Below are 19436 nucleotides of genomic sequence, written 5' to 3'. Positions count from 1 at the left end.
CTCAGTTTTTTAGGATTAGGCATGAGCAGCATCACCAACGCCAGATCCAGGAGTCCAGGACCTGGAAAGCAACATTTGGGGGGTGGTTAGGACTCACTGCTGCAGAAGTCAGCAGCAGGGGTCAAAGCCTCTATAGCTTGTTGTGTCCCTGTAAGTCTAGACTTTCTTTCTCAGCAGCATAGCAGCAGTTCAAGCAGCGGGACAGTAGTGCAGACCTTACAGCAGCAGGATAGCAAAGTAGTCCTTCTTCTGAGACTTCCACAGGTCCAGAAGGGATCTGAAGAGTTGTTTTTGGGAGTGAAATATTTATACCTGGTGCCAGCCTTCGTGAGTGGGGGAGGGTCACAATTTCTACCCCCTCCTTCTGGTTCTGGAAAGTGTCTCCCTTCCTCTGCCAATGCTACCAACTGTCTGGGGTGACAACCGGGCACATTATTTATTGGGTACAATAAGTAGAGCCAATTGCAAGTGTGTGGGCAATACAATGCAGATTTCTGGGCTTAGCACAAGAAAATCTGCATGGTAAGGAAATTCTTAAACATTTTCCCAGTTAAATTTCGGTAGGTTTGACCTGCAGAAATGTAACAAATCTTGGAGTGTTTAATGCATCTGATAACTATTGGATACGTTATACGTTAAATAACATTTACCTCACAATTCTGATCCGTGAGTAAACATGAGATTAACCTACTCACTGGTAATCAGGCCTTAAGAAAATGATATTGCACACTCAGTGCTATATATATATAATCTAAAAAAGCTGTTAGTGTAAGTAAGCATACCGCAGTAAATGTTAAAACAATAAAATGATCTTTCAAAAACGAATAAGGTCTAACATTTTACATAATGTAAAACTCAGGTAAATAACTTCTAACAATTGCTTCATCAAGAAAATGCATACATCTTAAATCATATATGATCTAGTTATCACTCACATATCCGACTTGCTCTGAGCAGGTAGGAAATGTAACCTGGTGGTTGGGGAGGGGCGGGGATGGAGGGAGGATTGGGAAGGAAGAGGGAAAAGGTGCCTTGGCATGGGGACCATTAGATGCTCTTCTCTTTCCAAACCTACCAACAAAAGCTTGTGAATGGATAGCAGCTTGCTTGCTTTTGATGTCAAAGTGTTTTCCCAGCCAAAATTTCCCAGTTTGTAAGATCGATTCTGGAGTTCACAGGGTTTTGTCCACTCGGAGTTCTGCTTGGAATGCAAAGTTCCACCAAAACTCCACCAACTGCCACGTGGTGGACTTTTTCCTCACCCATGTAATTTGGTGAGCGAGAATTTGTGTCCACTAGCATGATTTTTCGAGCACCTTCAGCAGAGATTTCTCAACACATGCGCTCCCTGCAGGTCACAACCATTCACGCTGGAAAAGCTGTCACTTGTTTAGAAAATCTGCACAAGCGGCAGAAAGAAGCAGCCCTCTGTGGCACACTGCATGGTGCCGCTTGCGCTAATTTTACAGTGCAGAGCAAGCTTCTGGCATCAAAAATGAGCGCAAGCAATGTGATGTGCCCAATTCTGCCCACTAGGGAGTTTTCATGTAAATTTGTGAAATTTCACAGAGTGAAACACCACATGTTCCGCCCACTCCTAGTCTGTTGTTTACAGAACATGGGAAAAGGAGTTGTGTCGGCACAAGGCCAGTTTTGATCAGGCGCAGCATATCCCATATGGGGACACCTCTCAGCCTCATTCCCAATAAGAGTCAAAGGCGACATAATATTTAGGTTTTGATGTTCATTTCAATTGCCTATTACTAACCCCTTAAGTTCTTCAAATGTTACTCAAAAACACAAAGTGCCTATATCTTCTGTACTTTGAGAACATCTCAATACGCTGTGGCTCACTTGCTCTGCTATGAAGTACCCTCGGTGGAAATCTAGACATTGAATGGCTCTGATCAGTACCATAACAGTTCATCATCATAATGCAAGATGATCGATGTGTGATCTGAGCCTAGTATTGAGGGAATTACCATTATTTGTTACTGCCATGCCGAGGTCTGTTCTGTAGAGTTTTAAAAATGTGCCAGTACATAGCCTCGCTTTAGCCCCTTATTTGTAGAAATCTGTCCCTGCCCAAGCTTAACCTGCACCCAACGGTGGAAAGTAGTCACTTACTTTACAACATTGTGCCTATACAAAAGTCATCGACTAGTTAAAACAAAGGTATTGAGATAACATATAGTCCTACACTGCCTGCTGTTGGAATTGTATATACTTAAGTGGGTATCTGAATTAGTTCATGCATTTATAGACCTAATATAAGAAATTGGGTAATTAGTTCAGAGGAGTGGAAGCCCCACTCAAATATTAAACACAATCTTTGTCAGGGTGAACCACAAAAGTCATCAAATAAAACTGTGCTTAAACCTCTGTTAGATTGGCACAAAACTGCCAGGCCCAACTTAGAGTCAATGTGTAGAGTAGTTATGCAGCACTCAAACAATACTACATTTTAACACAAAAAAAATCCAAATCAATTTAGTAAAATAGAGTAAAATGTATTAAAATGGTCCCAGTTTTAGGCATAAAAGGATCCTAAAATCACAAGGTGCCACCCACGGTTATCTGGTCATTCAGGATGTCAGAAAATTCACAATTCCAAGCCGACAAGACCAACTTTGTCTGATTGAATAGTTGCCTTCTCAAGTCCTAGCGAAGAGCTGCTGTTCATATTGATGTGGTACACAAAGAGGTTGTTGTCAGTGCAAAGAGAAGGTCAGACGTTGTGGAGGATTGTTGCTGCAGTGCGGAGAGATGGTGATCTTGAGAGCCTAGTGACTGGTGTCTGTTGGCACAAAGAAGTCACAGTCATCTCCTGAGTATCAAGACTCATCCAGCAGAGGCCAACGGCAGGATCCAGTTTTCCAGGTGGTGCTGGCCAGCTGAGCATTTGCAGGGAGGCCTCTGGAAACTTGTTGTGTACCTGTAGCTCAAACAGGAGGTCAGCCACCAGACACTTGGAGTCACTTTTGAGGAGCCTGAGTTTAGGACAAGACGGTCCAATCTTCTTTCTTCAGACAGCAGGACAATCCTTATTCTGAAGCACCTACGGGTCCAGGGGTGTTCTGAAAAATTTCTGAAGGTGCCACCATAGCCTGCCCGAAAACTGGTCGTTTTTTCTCCTTCCCGGCTAAATTGTCTAGGTTGACAAAGGCAAGGGCATGACTGATGTGAGGTTCCTTTGAGTGTGTTGCATTCAGAGTGCTTCAAAGTGTAACCTAGGCATGGTCCAGCTTTTCCCCAGCCATCCTGTAAGGAAGAAACTCCGCCCTCCACACCTAAGCCTCATTTATCTCATGTCTGAAAGCAACACACAATACACAACAGGAGAGCCTTTAACAGTCATGCAACCCTAGACATAATCGGAAAGGCACATTTGGCTTAGGCAGAAAAATGCCAACTTCCCATAATAGTAATGTACAATCTGATTTTATCTTTGATGAGGATGTTACAATTTACTTGAGTGTAAGCATTTCTCTATCTGTCTCAAACTGAAGTAATCACTTATTGAGCCTTAGGGTGACTTAATAGTATTAAAAATGACATTTTAGGCCTGGCAAAAGGATTATTTTGCCAAGTAGAAATGGTAGTTTAAAACTGCACTATAGGCTGCAGTTAGAGGTCTGAGACATGCTTGAAAAGGCTACTTTAGTAAATTGCAAAATGGGTGCTATAGTCCACTAGTAGAATTTTATTACAGACCTAGGCCCTTATTTATGAGGCCTTGCGTCAGTTTTGCGCCGCCGGTGCGTCACTTTTTGTGATGCACCAGCGGCGTAAAAAATGCGCCGTGTTGCGCCATATTTAAAAAGTGACGCATCTAGGTAGATGCGTCACTTTTTAAACCCCTGCGCCACATTATACCTGTGTCAGGTATAATGTATGGAGAGGGGGCGTTCCCCCGTAAAAAGCCTCGTAATAGTGACGCAGTGAAATCTATGAGATTTCACTGCGTCACTTTTAGGATGCTGTTGCGTCAAAATCTTGCGCCTGCCTCACAGCAGGCGTAAGAATGACGCAAGCCCTTTCACATGGGGCTTTCCCCATGTGAAAGGACGCATTGCTGGAGTTGCGTCACTTTTGTGACACACTGCAGCAATGCGTCACTTTTGCGCTTACAGATACGTCAGAAATACTGACGTATCTGTAAGTCCTTGCGACATGATGCGTCATACATTAAATATGACGCATCATTGGTGTCGCAAGGAGTGCGCAGTGAAAAGTGACGCATCGCTGTTTTCACGCAGCGATGCGTCACTTTTCATAAATGAGGCCCCATGGATGCATGTATTGCATGTATTGCACTATATATGTGTGACTTACAAGTTAATTAAATGTACAATCAAGTTACCGCTGGTTAACAGGGAAAAGACTGCTAAAAGCCAGCAAAAATAGGTTCAACAAAGGAACGCAATAATCTGGTTTGGCTCTGCAGAGATGGCCAGGTCCAACACTTGCCATTGTATCCGTGTAACGACCCCAAAATTCTCATAGCTTTGGAGATGCATCTTTGACTTAATGGTATCAATGGAGGTATGTTCCCTTGTAGCGCACTTTGAAGTCTATCCTCTACTCTATGGCCCATTACATTTAAATCAAAATCTTCAGTGATGATCATGTCCGAGCGTCAGTTTACCCACACAACTACTTCTACTGCAGGGAAAAACTAATCCATAATAGCTGTCCTTCCAAGGTAAACAATGGTCCAGGATGAACACTAATTTCCATTTCATTTTATGTAAGGTCAAATATAAAAATTAATCGACACACAAATATGAATAATAAAATCAATCTGCACATAAAAATCAGTAAAACATTCAGTACACTATGGGGGTCATTACGATTGCGGTTTTTCCGCATCCTCAGGGCCGGCGGAAGCCACCGCCGGCCCCGAGGATGCGGAAAAACCGCAGCGGACTGACCAAAGACCCACCGCCACATTAGGATGGCTGGTGGGTCCTGGTTTCCGTCCGCAGCTTTTCCGCCGCGGTCGGATTACAACCGCGGCGGAAAAGCTCTAATATGGTGACGGTGTCTTCCAGACACCGTCCACCATATTAGGATGGCCAGTGAGTTATGCTTTTCCGCGGCGGGTTTTCCGCCGTGGAAAAGCATACAGAACTTCACTGCGGGGGCCCGTTGCGGGCCCCCTAGGTGAAGGGGGGTGGGGGGTGCAGATGGGGGGTACCTATGGTACCCCCCTGCATTTGCATGCAGAAAGCGGCAGGCACCGTGCGGTGCCTGCCTCTTTCTGCATGCAAATGCAATGCGTGCATTTTTAACATTGCCGAGGGTGCAGCTTGAAGCTGCACCCGCGGCAATGTTAAAAATAGAGGATGTGACCGCCAGGGTGGCGGTCACATCCTAATTGCACAGGAGGGAACTCCGCATGCCATGCGGAGGTTCCCTCCTGCTCTGGGGTCGCGGACGGACGCAAGTCCGTCCGCGATCCTAATCGACCCCTTAATTAGCATCAGAGGAAAGTAGATTGATAAATAAATAGTCAATGTGTAACCCATAAAGGGTTGAAATCGGTCAAATAACAATTTGAAAATCAAAATAGGTCCAGACAACGCTGGTTGATTAGAGCTAAGGCTGAAAGGTGGGCCAGTGAGAATCTGTGGATGAGGGTTTGCAAGCCAACTGCAATTTTGGAGATGAAGAGGGTGTCACCCGCAAATAACAGTAAACATTCATGCAGTCCAATAGGAAATCTAAACAGTTATTGATGAAGAAGACGAAGAGAGTGCTGCTGATCCAACCGGCACTGCTTGAGCGTGAGGTACTGCACATTTGATTTTAAACTGCACATTGACTTTAAACTTGTTTTTTGAATTAATACTTACTTACTGCTGGCTCACTGTTCATTCTTGTACTGCCAAATGCGTGACCGCGGTGCCTGCCTGTAAGAGCTGACCTGCCTTTAAGGTCAGCGCTCTAGTTGTTATTTCGGCCCATAAAGCATGCAATGCTGCGACTGCGCAGCGGCTGACATGCTGCTGATCCAACTGATGCTCTTTGAGCACAATGTGCTGTACATTTGATTTTAAACTGCACATTGACTTGAAAATTCTTTTTTAAATGAATACTTACTTACTACTGGCTCACTGTTCATTCTTGTATTGCCATATGCGCGACCAAAGTGCACACCTGTAAGAGTGGACCCACCTTTAAGGTCAGCGCTCTAGTTGTTATTTCGACCCCATAAAGCACGCGATGGTGCAGCTGCCCATCGGGGGCGCGCAGCGAGGGCGCTGCCGGCATGCCAATGGCACGCTAAAGACAAGCCCGTCTGCTCCCATCAGTGCATGTCGGCGCCCGGAGCGCGACCAGCCTGCCACAGTAACTGGGAGCAGAGATGTGCAGGCCCGGAGTAGGGACAATAACACCCACTTTAGCAGGGGATTACCAGGGCAGGACATAGCTAAAGGAATACCCTCTCAAAACTTCCTGCACCATGACAGGAACACCTCAAACCTTAGTTCAGAGGTAATCACTGGCATCCTATTAAACACCAGATCAATGAGCAAACACAAATATGACTTGGGATGTCTGATCCAAGCTACAAACTCTGATCTTGTGTTTCTCACTGATACCTGGGCCAATGATGCCTCAGAACCGAATTGGAACGTAGCAGTTACATCAGGCTACCTTGTTGCACCTGTGGATAGGGCTGAAATAAAAGGGGTAGGGATAGCCATATTTACCGATCTTGCTACAAAGTCAGGATCCTGCCGCAAGTATCGCTACAGGCAGAGGCACTGTCATTTAGTATTAAAAACAATAATTTAGAACTCTTCCAGGGCTACTAAACTATTGGCCATCAGGGGTGAGATCTTCCTTTTCCAGTTTGCTCCAGACGTTTTTGGAGCCCTGCTTGAAAACCCCAACCTTTACGCTGTTGGGGGATTTAAATTTCCTCTTGAAAGCCAATAACGACTCATATATGTCTCGCCTGATAGACAACCTTGCAAGCTTTGGTCTGAGGTAAGCATGGGCGAATTTTGCGAATCTCGCGTTCGCAAATTTTGTGGATTTGCGAACTCGCAATCCGCAAAATCCGCGAATTCTCGCAAATTTGCGGATTTTTTTTTGTGTGTTTGCGTGGGTTTCTGCCAGTTTGCGAGGGTTTTGTACAATTTCGCAAATTGCGAACTTACCTGTCGGGTCGCAAGTTTCGCGAACTTGTTGTTTCTACGTGTCCAGCCTGTTTGGGACACTCTTCTTCATCACTGCCACTCTCTGTCACCACTGCCACTCTCTGACTACTCATGCCACCCTCTGGCACACCCATGCCACCCTCTGTTTCATCACAGCACCCTCTGGTTGTCCAGGCAGTGTACATTATTGTGGCAACGCAAGCACACCTTCCCTGCCTCTAGTGACCTGAATTAATTTGGGGCTGATTAATGGGTCACAGAATATTTTTTTAGCTGGCACCTGCTTCCTTAGTGCTTCCTGATTAGTGATCTTTTGCACTTGCTAAGTGCTTTCATTGTTGCAAAATTAGTTACAACACCTGCCCTGCCCCAACTGACAATAATGAATTAGGGGCTGATTAATGGATTTGAACTTCCAGCCTGGCTCCTGCTTGTCTCCCTTAGCTGTAATTCAGGACCTTTGTGGCATATGTGTAACTATTCTGAGGTTCAGAGCAGGGTCACATAATAGTTGCAACTGGCAACTGAACTCTGGAGGGGCCCCTCAGGAAGCACTACAGGAAATGGCTACTAATGATGAGCCTGAACTTTTGAACCTGGTAAGTAGTTTCAGTTTTGCTAAGATCGTATTTCTGCAATTTTGCACTTATTCGCGGGGCGCGAAGTTGTACTGGGAAGCCGCGAACTCACGCGAACAGTGCGAGGAGTGCGAGCAAAATCCGCTGCACGCGGATTTGCGGATTTTGCGGGAGATTCGCGAATCTCGCGGATTGCGAATTTACCGAAAATCCTCAAAATCCGCGAGCGAAACGGATTTTCCGCCCATGCTTAGTCTGAGGCAGATCGTTTCTGAGCCGACACACTCAGCAGGCCACATGCTGGATGGTATTTATACCAACAAGGAACACCTCAAGATAGTTAGCTTGCAACCTCTACCTTGGTCTGATCATTCTGAAATATATTTTAGCCTAAAGACCCCTCTAATGAGTAGGGGGCATTGGGAAAGACCTGGCACAATCAAATCACGCTCGTAGAAATCCATCCAAAAGAGTGATTTTATAACTGCTCTGGAGAGGAACACCCCAGAGGTGATATCTGATTCCAACACCACAGCCAGAAATTATGAAAGCTGGCTCAGCTCAGCAGTAAATATGCTTGCTCCGGAAACAACAAAGCACTCTTGTAACAAATGTGTTACCTCCTCTTGTACTCAACTGAGCTCTGACAAATCAAAGTTATTTGTAGACGCAAGGAGCGCATCTGGTGATTGGACTACATTGCGGACTATAAAAAAGGAATATAATAGCGCCTCAGAAGAATATAAGGCAGCTATAAAACATGCCAAATCACTCTCTTTTACCGCAAAAACTCTGCTAAGAACTCCTCAAAGGAGTTGTTCAAAACTGTTCAAAACTGTTCAAAACTGTGACTGATTTATCAAAATGTTCGTGTCATAAGTGTTTTTTCGCCGGACTAAAACTTTGTGAGCAAATGGTTGCATTCTTTCAGAACAAAGTCCAAATAGTCTACGATGCGTTAGCAACCTCAGCTAGTGATCTGGAAATGAACAGTGCAGACTTATTGAACATTTTTACATTGTTGCATAGGCTGTCACCTTTCTCTGCTCTAGAGGCAGATGAAGTAGCTAACCTGCTGCTACAAATCAAGTTTGGCTCACTTCTGGACCCTTGCCCCCCACATATATTGCATTTGGTATCTGAGGAAGTTAGTTCTTTCCTGACCCCTCTATGAAATGAGATCATCAGATCCGGGGACTTTCCATCTTCATGGAAAAAGGCATGTATTAGGCCCATCCTAAAAAAGGCCTCCGTAGATCCCATGGAGGCAAAACATTATCACCCAATATCCTGCCTGCCATTACCATCAGAAATCCTGGAGAAAGCCATGAATTTGGAATTAACAGAGTACCTGGACCGTAATAACATTCTTGGCTCCACTCAACATGGGTTCAGATCTCGGCATTCCACTGAATCAACCTTAGTCATGGCCACAGAAGAGATACGTAAGGTGATGGACGGAGGCGGTAGAGCTGCACTCATCCTGCTTGATCTTACTGCAGCTTTCGATACCGTAAACCATGCGGTTCTGCTATGGCAAATGATTGCAGCAGGTATTGTAGGTGTGGCATTAACCGTACTTACATCATTCCTAACATCATGGGAACAACTGATTCACTGGAATGGCCTTCAATCAGGACTCTTCTACCATTTCATGTGGAGTCTCACACGGTACGGCCTTGTCTCCGACACTATTTAACTTATACGTCAGAACGTTGGCATGAGAAATCAAAGATCATGGTATAATGTTGGTGTCGTATGTAGACAACACCCAACTAAGTGGTGTCGGTGACACAAAGTGTGGATCTAACAGCGGACAGGTTTCGTAATTGCCTCATGGACGTGATGACTTGGATGAACTTGAACTTCCTGAAGATTAACACTGAAAAGACTGAGGTGTAAGACTTCGGTCAAAAATTATCAGTATGGAGTCAAGCTTGATGGCCCCCTGAGGCCGGTAATTGCCTAGTCCCTGTGCCCAAGGCTAGGACCCTAGGCTTTGTGTTTGACAAGGATATGAAACTTGCCCCACAAATAAATCAAGTCTCTTCTGCTTGTTTCTTCACATTAAAAGTTGTGCATAAAATTCTGCTATTTATTCCTTTATCTCTTAGGAAAACATTAGTCGGAGCTCCGGTTCTTTCCAGATTCGACTATTGTAATGCCTTGTATTTAGGGGCTGATAAAGGACAGATTACTAAACTTCAATCACCGCGGCTCGGGCAGTGCTTGATCTACCTAAACACCACCCTACGTCTGCAGTCATTAAGCAGCTCCACTGGCTTCCAGTCCGTCAGAGAGTGAACTTTAAGGCACTATGTCTAGTGCATAAGGCTCTGTACGGAGGAGGTGCTGCAGACATTCAAACCCTATTTCCTCTATACCAGCCGCAACGCTGTCTTAGGTCTGCCAATGCAGGATTGGTCTGTGTCCCTAAAATAAAAATAGCCAGATGGGGAGGAAAAGGTTTTTCATATCAAGCAGCCACCTTATGGAATTCCCTCCCCTCGACAATAAGGTTACAAGAAAACAGGGCCCTATTCAGGAAACTGAGAAAGACCTGGCTCTTCTCAATGTCTTAAGATCCATCAGATGCCTGGCTCACACTCACCCATCGCCAAGATGCATCGGCATAAGTGCGCTTTATAAGTTCTTCAGTCAGTCAGTCAGTCAGTCAGTCATAGCCTGGCCCAGAACGCAGCCCTGACAACCTCCATTCTTATAATTAATTACCTCAATTAGTTTGCCACTGGGTTCTCAATGTACCCAGGCATAATTCCCCTAATTGAAGCAGTTTATGGTGTCCAGAAGGTTGCTAGGGATACTGATACTGGCCAGTACTTCCCAGAGATTGACTCTAGGGACTAGGTCAAATGCAGCATGGAGATATATAAAAGTGACAAAAAGGTTCCGATCATTAATACTGGTGATCTTCCATTTGGTCAACAGGAAAACAAAAACTTGGTCCACGGTTTCCATCTTCTATTCAACCTGCTTGTTAAAGTGTTAGAATGGACTTATCGGAAATCCACTCGGATTACTTTACAAGCACTTGCTTGCAGAAAATCTTTTTGCAGATTATCCAAGAGGCTAATAGGATGATAAATGCAGGGAAGGGTCCGGCACCCTTTTTATACATGGGAACAATCTAAGGCCCCATTCAGGCCAAGGGGATCGGTGCTCCAATGGCTATCACATTGGAGACCAAGTTAGTGTAGGAGATCCAGATGAGGGGGACCAGGGGAAAACGTGAGCAGGAATCTTTTCCAGCCCAGGATCCCATCCCAGGCTTTGAAGCGTAGAAATGTGATTGGAGGGGCAGGGTAGGGCTTGTCAACTTCCCAAATGTTGATGTGTCATGAGACAGCCTAGAAGTGGCTGGTGTTGGGATGAATAAAAAATTCCGACAAGTGAATGGGAACCTCAGGAAACATGGCAAGATGTTTACCTCCTTGGCTAACGATGTGCCAAAAAGATTTGAGATTTCTGTTTTTCATCACATTAAGAAGATCTTACCTCTTCCTTTTTTTCCCCAATTAGATTTGTATTTCTTAGGTCTTCCCTGTAAGAGGTTCTCGCTTCCCTGATCTTTAGCCCATCACTTTGCTTTAGGGCAGATAGAAACATTAATTACTATAGGTGGATGGGGCCATTTGGCATCATTGTACATTGTATGGACAAGAGGCCAACTGAACTATCCTGGCTTTCAAGGATGATGGTATTTAGGTGCCCAGTCACAGAGTGATTGTATTGCTTCCTGCAGACTTAGTGTAATGCCCCATGTTATCAACTTTCCGATAAACGCCCCCCCTCCACACCATGAAAGGTGGCTCTTGGCATCAGCATCCAGGAAACCAATTTACCACATAGTTGCCGGGAACAGGCAGCTTGCTCTTCTTAGAGAGTGGTAGAGTATTGATTCCTTTCAGAAATGTGGCACCAGTGTAGACTGAAAAGATGCTGTATCAAATGACTTGTCCACCATCTAACATCATGTTTAAACAGTGTACCCAGTAATCTAATATGCCCGGTTAAAGCATTTTTTTCTATAAATTAATCTGAATTTGTAAAGCACAGCTAATCACCCCTAAGGGTATCCAGGCAGTGAGAGTACTGTTATCAAGGCTCAGTCGAAAACCCAGGTCTTTAGTCCTTTTCGGAAATTTAGTAGAGAGGAGGAGGTCAGTAGGTGAAGAAAGAGGTAGTTCCAGGACTTTTTCATGAGGTAGGAGAAGGAGTGTCCTCCACTGTTGCTGTCACGGATGCAGGGGTGTGGGTAAGGCAGAAGGAGGCAGAGCACAGGTGTCTGGAGTGATGGTGGAAGTTCAGTTAATAGTTAATGTATGCTGGTTACTGGTTGTGGAGGGCTTGAAGGGGTAGGCCAGCATCTTGAACTGGTATATCTTCTGTATGGAGAGCCAGTAGAGCTTCTCGATGCATGGGCTGATAAGGGAAAGTTTGGGGAGATCTAGGATGAATCTGGCTGTCATATTCTGCATCAACTGCAGTCTCTTGGGGTGGTGCAAGGGGATTCCTGCATGAAGTGTGTTGTGTAGTGCAGTCTGCTGGTGACCAGGTCTGCGGCTGGTGTCGATTGGGAGCCATCTGGAAATGTTGCGGAGCATGCGGAGGGTGAGGAAGCCGGTGGATGAGACTGCATTGATTTGTTTTTTCATGGTGAGCTTGCTGTCCAGAATGATGCCGAGGTTGCTGGCGTGGTCAGTTGACGTTGATGCTGGTCCTAGTTCTCAGGCCACCAGGCGTCAGTTTATGGGGAGGTGTTTCCAAAGATCAGCACTTATGTCTTGTCTGTGTTCAGTTGTAGGGAGTTGTTCCTCATCCATTCGACGATTCTTGTCATGCATCTGGGGAATTTTGACAGTGTTGAGGAGGAGTCTTCTGATTAGGAGTGGATGAGCTGGATATCGTCGCCTTAGGATATGATGTTGAGTCCATGCGATCTTACAACTTTGGCCAAGGGAGTCATATAAGTGTTGAAGAGGGTCAGACTGAGGGCTAAACCTTGGGGGATACAGCAGATGTTGTTCTTAGGTTCCGAGGTAAATGGTGGGAGGTTGATTTTCTATCTTCTGCCAGTAAGGAAGAAGGTGATCAACTTGTGAAGATCTTTAATATCTTCTTCACTTTTGTGGAGGAAATGACCTTCTTTAACTCACCTTTAGCACTGAAAGATATAATTTTAGAATTGGATTTGCTTAATTCCTGCCTTGCTTTATCAGCATATCACTTATTAATGTGAGCTACTCATATATCTGTGCCAATGTTATTTAAAATTACTGAACTTGGAAAATGTGTGTATTTAAGGCAGTATTGATGTTAGTGCATTCATTTAGGGACCTTGAAGTTTATGCTGGTAACAGATCCAAAATTATCATGGGTTTAAAGCTGCATCTTGAAATTAATAGAATGAATGATGTATGTTTAATTGTAACTCCCTTTGATCTCGAAGTACATCTTCTGTTATATGGACCATTGCGTTTTTATTTCAGTTACCAGTGATGATCATATCCAACTTACAGGTTTACCCACACAACTACTTCCATTGCAGAGTGAAAGTTGTCTACAATAGTTTTCCCAGGTAAAACGGGTTAAGAACAAATATTAATTAATAACAAAATGACGGACCATGTGGCCTCATTGCATATTCTCAGGAAATGGAAAAAATTTAATTACCCTGTTTTTTGGTTGAGATAATATAGGTTGATAAAACTCCAGCACATCAGCCATAATTGCTCCAACTTTTAATGGGGATTACAAACTCCTGAAGCAGCGCAGGCCCTAAAAGACAGGTTTTCTGAAAGTAGCAGATCTACTATTCTTTGATATTTTCCGTACAATTGGAGTGGTTTTCGTGGTGAAGCAATCCTGCGAAGTTCCATGTTAAAATCTTACGTTGTTTTTCACCAATTTTAAATTTCCTTCTTTGAGAATTCCTATCTATCCTTTGCCAAGATTTAATCCACCCATGACCAATCTTCCCTTATGTCATTCCAGTGTCCTATTTAAGTCACAATAGATTTGCAACTATTAGTAAGATGGTTGGTCCATTTCCATTTGGCTTGCATGCTTTTCAAATCTGGTGAATAAATATAGTCCATGCTCCCTCCAGCCTATGTTTGCCCTTTACTGGAACCACCAAAACTGAGGGGATAGTTTTCACTTCACAGTTTCTCCATAGAAAAAGCAATTTCCCATTTGTAGAAGGCTTTACAGCCACTGTATATCAAATCTACGCTTTCTTCATTGGCCCAGTTCACTACAGTTTGCTTTTAATTGGTCTTAAGCCTACTGGTTCGAATTCCATTAAGACTATGATTTTGCTTGAAACATGTGACAAGTCTCCTACTGATGACACTAGCAGAAATATATGACCTATGTTTAGGATATCATGTGGGTATTTTAGGTTATACTCGGGTATTAAGAATAAATTAATCCTATAGTTCTCCCTGGGTGTGCCTTCCTTATCTGGCACTTCTCTCAGTGGAGAACTGCTTCGAAGGGCCTTCCTTGTCATTTATAATGAAGGAAGCTAATTGCTTATGAGGCACACATTCTTTTTGTCTGCTGGGTTCTACTTTTCTAGGTACTACTATACCATACCTTCTCCTATCCATTGGCTGGCATAAGTCATTCCCTCTGGAACATAGGGTATACAGCCCATAATCTGCCTCATTGCCTCCTTTGTTAACTATCATTGTAAAAGAGACTATGGCAGGAGGGATTTGGGCTGACTACAAATTAATTTACTACAATCTGCTGGCCTCATTCATTCTGTATACATTGTGAGGGTGTACTATCAACTACTGGGCTTGTGATTACAGGAGACCCAGAGAGAAGGATTAACAAATGTAGGATTAATCCCTCAAGGGAAGTTCTTATTTTGATGTTGCCCTTAATACTATTGTTATTAAAGAGAGAGAGTACCTAGAATGTGTCTTTGTATGATGGTTGCCCACTTTCAGTGAATGAGGAAAGTTGATTGAATGAGGAACCGTAAATACAAAATGAAAATCCAATATTTCTTATGATATCCTGGTTTCTTCAACCTCTTCTTGCTTCTCCTTGGCAGTGATTTTGAATTGTCTCCGGTACCAGGATCAGTATATACTTAGATGAGCACAAATCTGGTAAGGCCTTTCTATTGGGATGGTGGAAAGAGTGTGCTGACTAGTGGGTCCTGAATAGTATGATTTATCTGTAGATCTTTTCTATAGGCCCCTAGACTAATAACCTTCAGTTGGCCAATCTTTTGATTCTTTGTGTTCTTTTTTGTATCCACCCCAGATAGTAAGTCGAGGGTAGGGAGCATAATTGTTCTACAGCTGGCGTGCAGGTGAACATATTTTTAGTTTTCAACAAAAACAATTTTAGAAAGAGTTGGAATAAAATAATAATTTTGGAATTCATAAGAGTGCAAAAGACTGCAGAAAGTCGAACTGGAGTGCCAGTTTATCGGATTATCAGTTTAATGCTTTTATTGCTGCTGCTTAAAATATGTTAGTTGACTCAAGGGTTGAATCTCTGCCCTACCCCTTTTGAGTTTCAATGTAATTATTCCTAGTGTAGCGCTTTATCATGTGCCCTAAAAAAAAAGAGGTAGAATGTATTTCACGTTGTGTGGGACTCTTTTCTTTTTACTAAATCCACTTTTTGACTTTAATATCAAGTAGTTTCAGCTATGCTTTGTTCATTATTAGGTCCAAGACTCTTGCACATAGTAATCAGTGGCAGGTCTGTCTCTTATGGGTAATGAAGTTACTGTTGCTGTCAAAATGCAGCTGCTAACTAGTGATAAACAGACATGCACCTTTTATAGCTGATAGATTGGTCCACAGTGGTCATCAGAGGTTTTGCCAACCCAGGTGAGGTCTACAATATGCCAGGCATTTTACCATCAATTTGAGCATCCTTAATCTGGAATTGGGTGCAAGCCTCATGCATTCCTTCTGTATTCCTTAGTTCACTTTCTGGTGGAAGGTAATTAAATATTGTAGTTAGTTCAGCGCCTTGAGAACTTCATGGATGAGCAGCGCACTTTATTAACTCCTGATTGATTGATTGATTGATTGATTGAATTTGGGAATATTACTTTCCCCACTAGCCAATTTAAGTAATGTTCATCCAACATCCCTTTCTCTGTTATTTTTATGGTTTTGTTTTACCACATGCATGAATTTCCGTGAAGCTCCTTCATGCTACGCTTTATTGGTAATCTCAAAAGCTAGTTAACCCCTTAACTGCTGCCGACGGCCAACGGTCGTCACGAGCCCTACCTCCCCAGTGCTGTGCACGACCGTTGGCCGTCGAGCCAGCATTCGTTCTTTGAACGTTCAGCACTGGGCGCTGAACGTTCGAAGCTCTGATGAGGTTAAAGACTGATAAAAGTTGTCCTAGAAGCTAATCAGCACCAGTCATCAGTTGAAAAGAAACAACATGAACGAACTAATAAACAAGTGTACAAGTAGCGTAAGATAAAAACAGAAAATGTATTGACAAATATCCAGGTGCAAGATCTCCCAATCTACCGTTTGTAGCTTACAGCCCTACACAGATGCTAGTTTATTATGCAAGCTGTTTGGCCGAGCAAATTCCAGTTCTACCTTTTGGCCACATCAACTACCAATCATTGTTTTTGAAGAATAGCATGAACAAATTTTGTAAGAAATGACCAACATTTGCAAGTTGTACCCCCAAATGTTTGCCCCCAGTCAACCAGTATTAAAGTGCTTGTGGTCCCCCCTTTTAACATGGTTGAGTTGCATAACCCTAATTGTCATATTTAACGTACATAAAAGACCGTAGTATGTGGTACTCAGGGCCTATAAGTTAAATGCCACTAGAGCCTGTTGTGACATCTACCACAGTGTCAGTGCAAGCAAGTCTTCCGGCCTACCATAGCTACCTACCTGAGCTAGTTTAAAAACTGCAATTGCAACGTGTCAAAATGAACCCTTTAAACAGGTCAAAACCTTCTTTTTAATATTAGTAGGTAAACCCTAAGTAGACCCATAAGGCAGGATGCATGGTATTTAAAGTATTTCATTTAGAAAGGAAATGCTAAACATGTCCTTACAGTCACCAGCACCTAAAATCAAGGCTGTAGCACGGTTTGCTCCTCCATAGAAAAACACAGGAAAAAAAATATTTAATAATGTTATCTTTGACTAGGAAACTACTGTAAACTTCATTGTTCAACTCTTTGTAATATTTACTGAAATACCAATTCACTAGTAAAGCCGGAATTTTTATAAATATTATTCCAATTCCAATTCCAAAAATTCTTTATTTCGGCCACATAGGCCATAAAAGATGCAGTAAAATACAGTACATATATAACACAAATTTACATATAAAAAGATCTACTAGATCTGCATGGGGTGAGGAATACATGGTACCAGTTCAGGGGGACATTTTCTTCCTTATTATCCATACTGCCATTAAGAATTTTGAGACAGCAAAGACAATATGGCCCAGGGTGTTGGTTTTCATAACCCTGTATGCCTGTAAGTACTCCCTAAAACCCAGGTTTCGGCACAGGGGTGCTAACCAGCGCTTCCTGGGACTCTGGTAGGCAGGGCAAGCAAACATTATGTGTAAATCATCTTCGTCCTGGGTTTTGCAACAGGGGCAAAGTTTGTCACCCCCTGTGGACCATTTGTGGGTGAATACTTTGGTGGGAAGTGTACCAAACCTCCATTGCAGGAACAGTTTCCTCGCCAAAAGAGGAAAAATAAAATCCATAAAAGGTTCGAAAAGATAAGAATTTTTGGATACCATAAAACGTCACGTCAAGGTGCCGCTGTTATGAGCATTATCCATATCAGCCAGATTTTTGTTTTTATAGAGCTGGGTGAGAGTTTTACGCGTAATCCTTTGGCAGCCCTGAGCTGGATCATCCCATAGGTCTGGCAAGTTCAAACTGTGCAACTCCGTCTTAATAAAAGCCAGCCAGGGAATTTTGTTGCTACCATTCAGCCTCAATACATGAACAAGGTCCTGTCTGTAATGGTGCAGTTCCCCGGTAGTCCATATCCGGTGCCAAAACTTCACGGGTTTCGACAGGAGGTCTTCGGCAATGGAGTGTAAACCCAAGTCTAGTCGTAGGGGGAGGAGTGGCGTGCCTTGCGGGAGGGCAAGTAAGCGTCTCAAAAAATTATTTTCCACCGCTGCCAGTGCCTTCCCTGCCTTGTGACCCCACAACTCGCTGCCATACATGGCTGCAGCCTTCGCTTGGGATCTATATGTTTCCAGGGCCGGGCTTACAGGCTTAAAGGTGGACTTATTTGCCACCTTCAAAAGTGCGCCCGATAGCTGGGATAGTTTCAGCCTTGACCTCGCTATCTGACAGTCCCAAGCCAAGTTTTCTTGCAATGTTACCCCCAGATATATAAAGGTCGAGACCCTCTCAAGACTAACTTCCCCAAGTTTTGGATTGGGTCTGGTCTTGGTAGGAGGATTAAAGATCATGAACTTAGTTTTTTCAGTGTTCACCTCCAGCCCATGTTGATGACAAAAAAGGCCAAAACCATTCACAATCCTCTGGATTCCCATGGGGGATTTGGAAAGCAGGAGGGTATCGTCAGCAAACATAATTGCCGGGACCCTCCTGCCTGCCAAAAGCGGGGCATCATTGTCCTTAACAGTGTCAAGATGTTGAATGACACTGTTAATGAAAAGACAGAACAGGGTCGGCGCCAAGACACAGCCCTGTCTGACTCCTCGGCGGACCGGAAATTTGCCCGAAAGCTTACCATCCCTCCCACACCTCACTTGTGCATAGTTGTTCTCATGCAACCTAATGATAATACTAAGGAGGTGGGGGGGTACTCCTAGCTTCTGCAGAACCTCCCATAGTTTCCCTCTAGGGACTAGGTCAAAGGCTGACCTCAGATCCACGAAGACCATGTACAGTCTTCCTCCCTCTAGAGTTACGGTCTTCCAATATAGAAGGAGAAGGCGGAAGATCTGGTCCATGGTCGACGTGTTCTTTCTGAAGCCAGCCTGGAGGGGGCTCATGATGTCGTTGTCCTCCACCCAGTCCAGGAGGTGATTAAGGATAAGGCGAGCAAAAAGCTTTTGGGGTACATCTATTAGGCTAATGGGCCTGTAATTCGCGGGGAGCAGAGTAGACCCCTTCTTATGGATCGGAACAATCTCTGCCCCCAGCCACGACCCGGGGATTGACATACCTCCTAGAATGGCATTGAAAAGAATGAGAAGGTATGGGCCCCAGATGTCCAAGTGATGCCTAAACAGATCCCCAGGTAGCCTATCCAGACCTGGCACCTTCCCCAATGATAAATGCTTCAGGGCTGCCTCCACTTCCCCCAGGGATAGTTCCAAGTCGTGGTCCTGTGCGCCGCAGGGCACTAAGAGGGCTATATCAGGGCAGGAGTTGGTATCTTGGTAAAGCGCCCCAAAGTGGGCCTCCCAAACCTCGGGGGCAATGTTGGGTTCCACTGCTCTTTTAAGTTCCCCTGTCCCATTATTAGCAAGGGCCCAAAATTTACGGGAGTCCCTGACTTTTAGGGCATCATGAAGGTCTTGCCAGTGATTCCAGTCCCACTCGGTCCTAGCAGTCGCCATCACTGCTTTGTAGTGTTTCCTAAGGTCACGTACCTTGGCCTTATTAGACCCCTCTTTTATTGCAGCAATTAGTTCAGAC

Source organism: Lissotriton vulgaris, chromosome 1_1 (genome assembly GCF_964263255.1).
Source record: "Lissotriton vulgaris chromosome 1_1, aLisVul1.2, whole genome shotgun sequence".
Lineage (NCBI taxonomy): Eukaryota > Metazoa > Chordata > Amphibia > Caudata > Salamandridae > Lissotriton > Lissotriton vulgaris.
Note: the sequence above shows the minus strand (reverse complement) of the source record.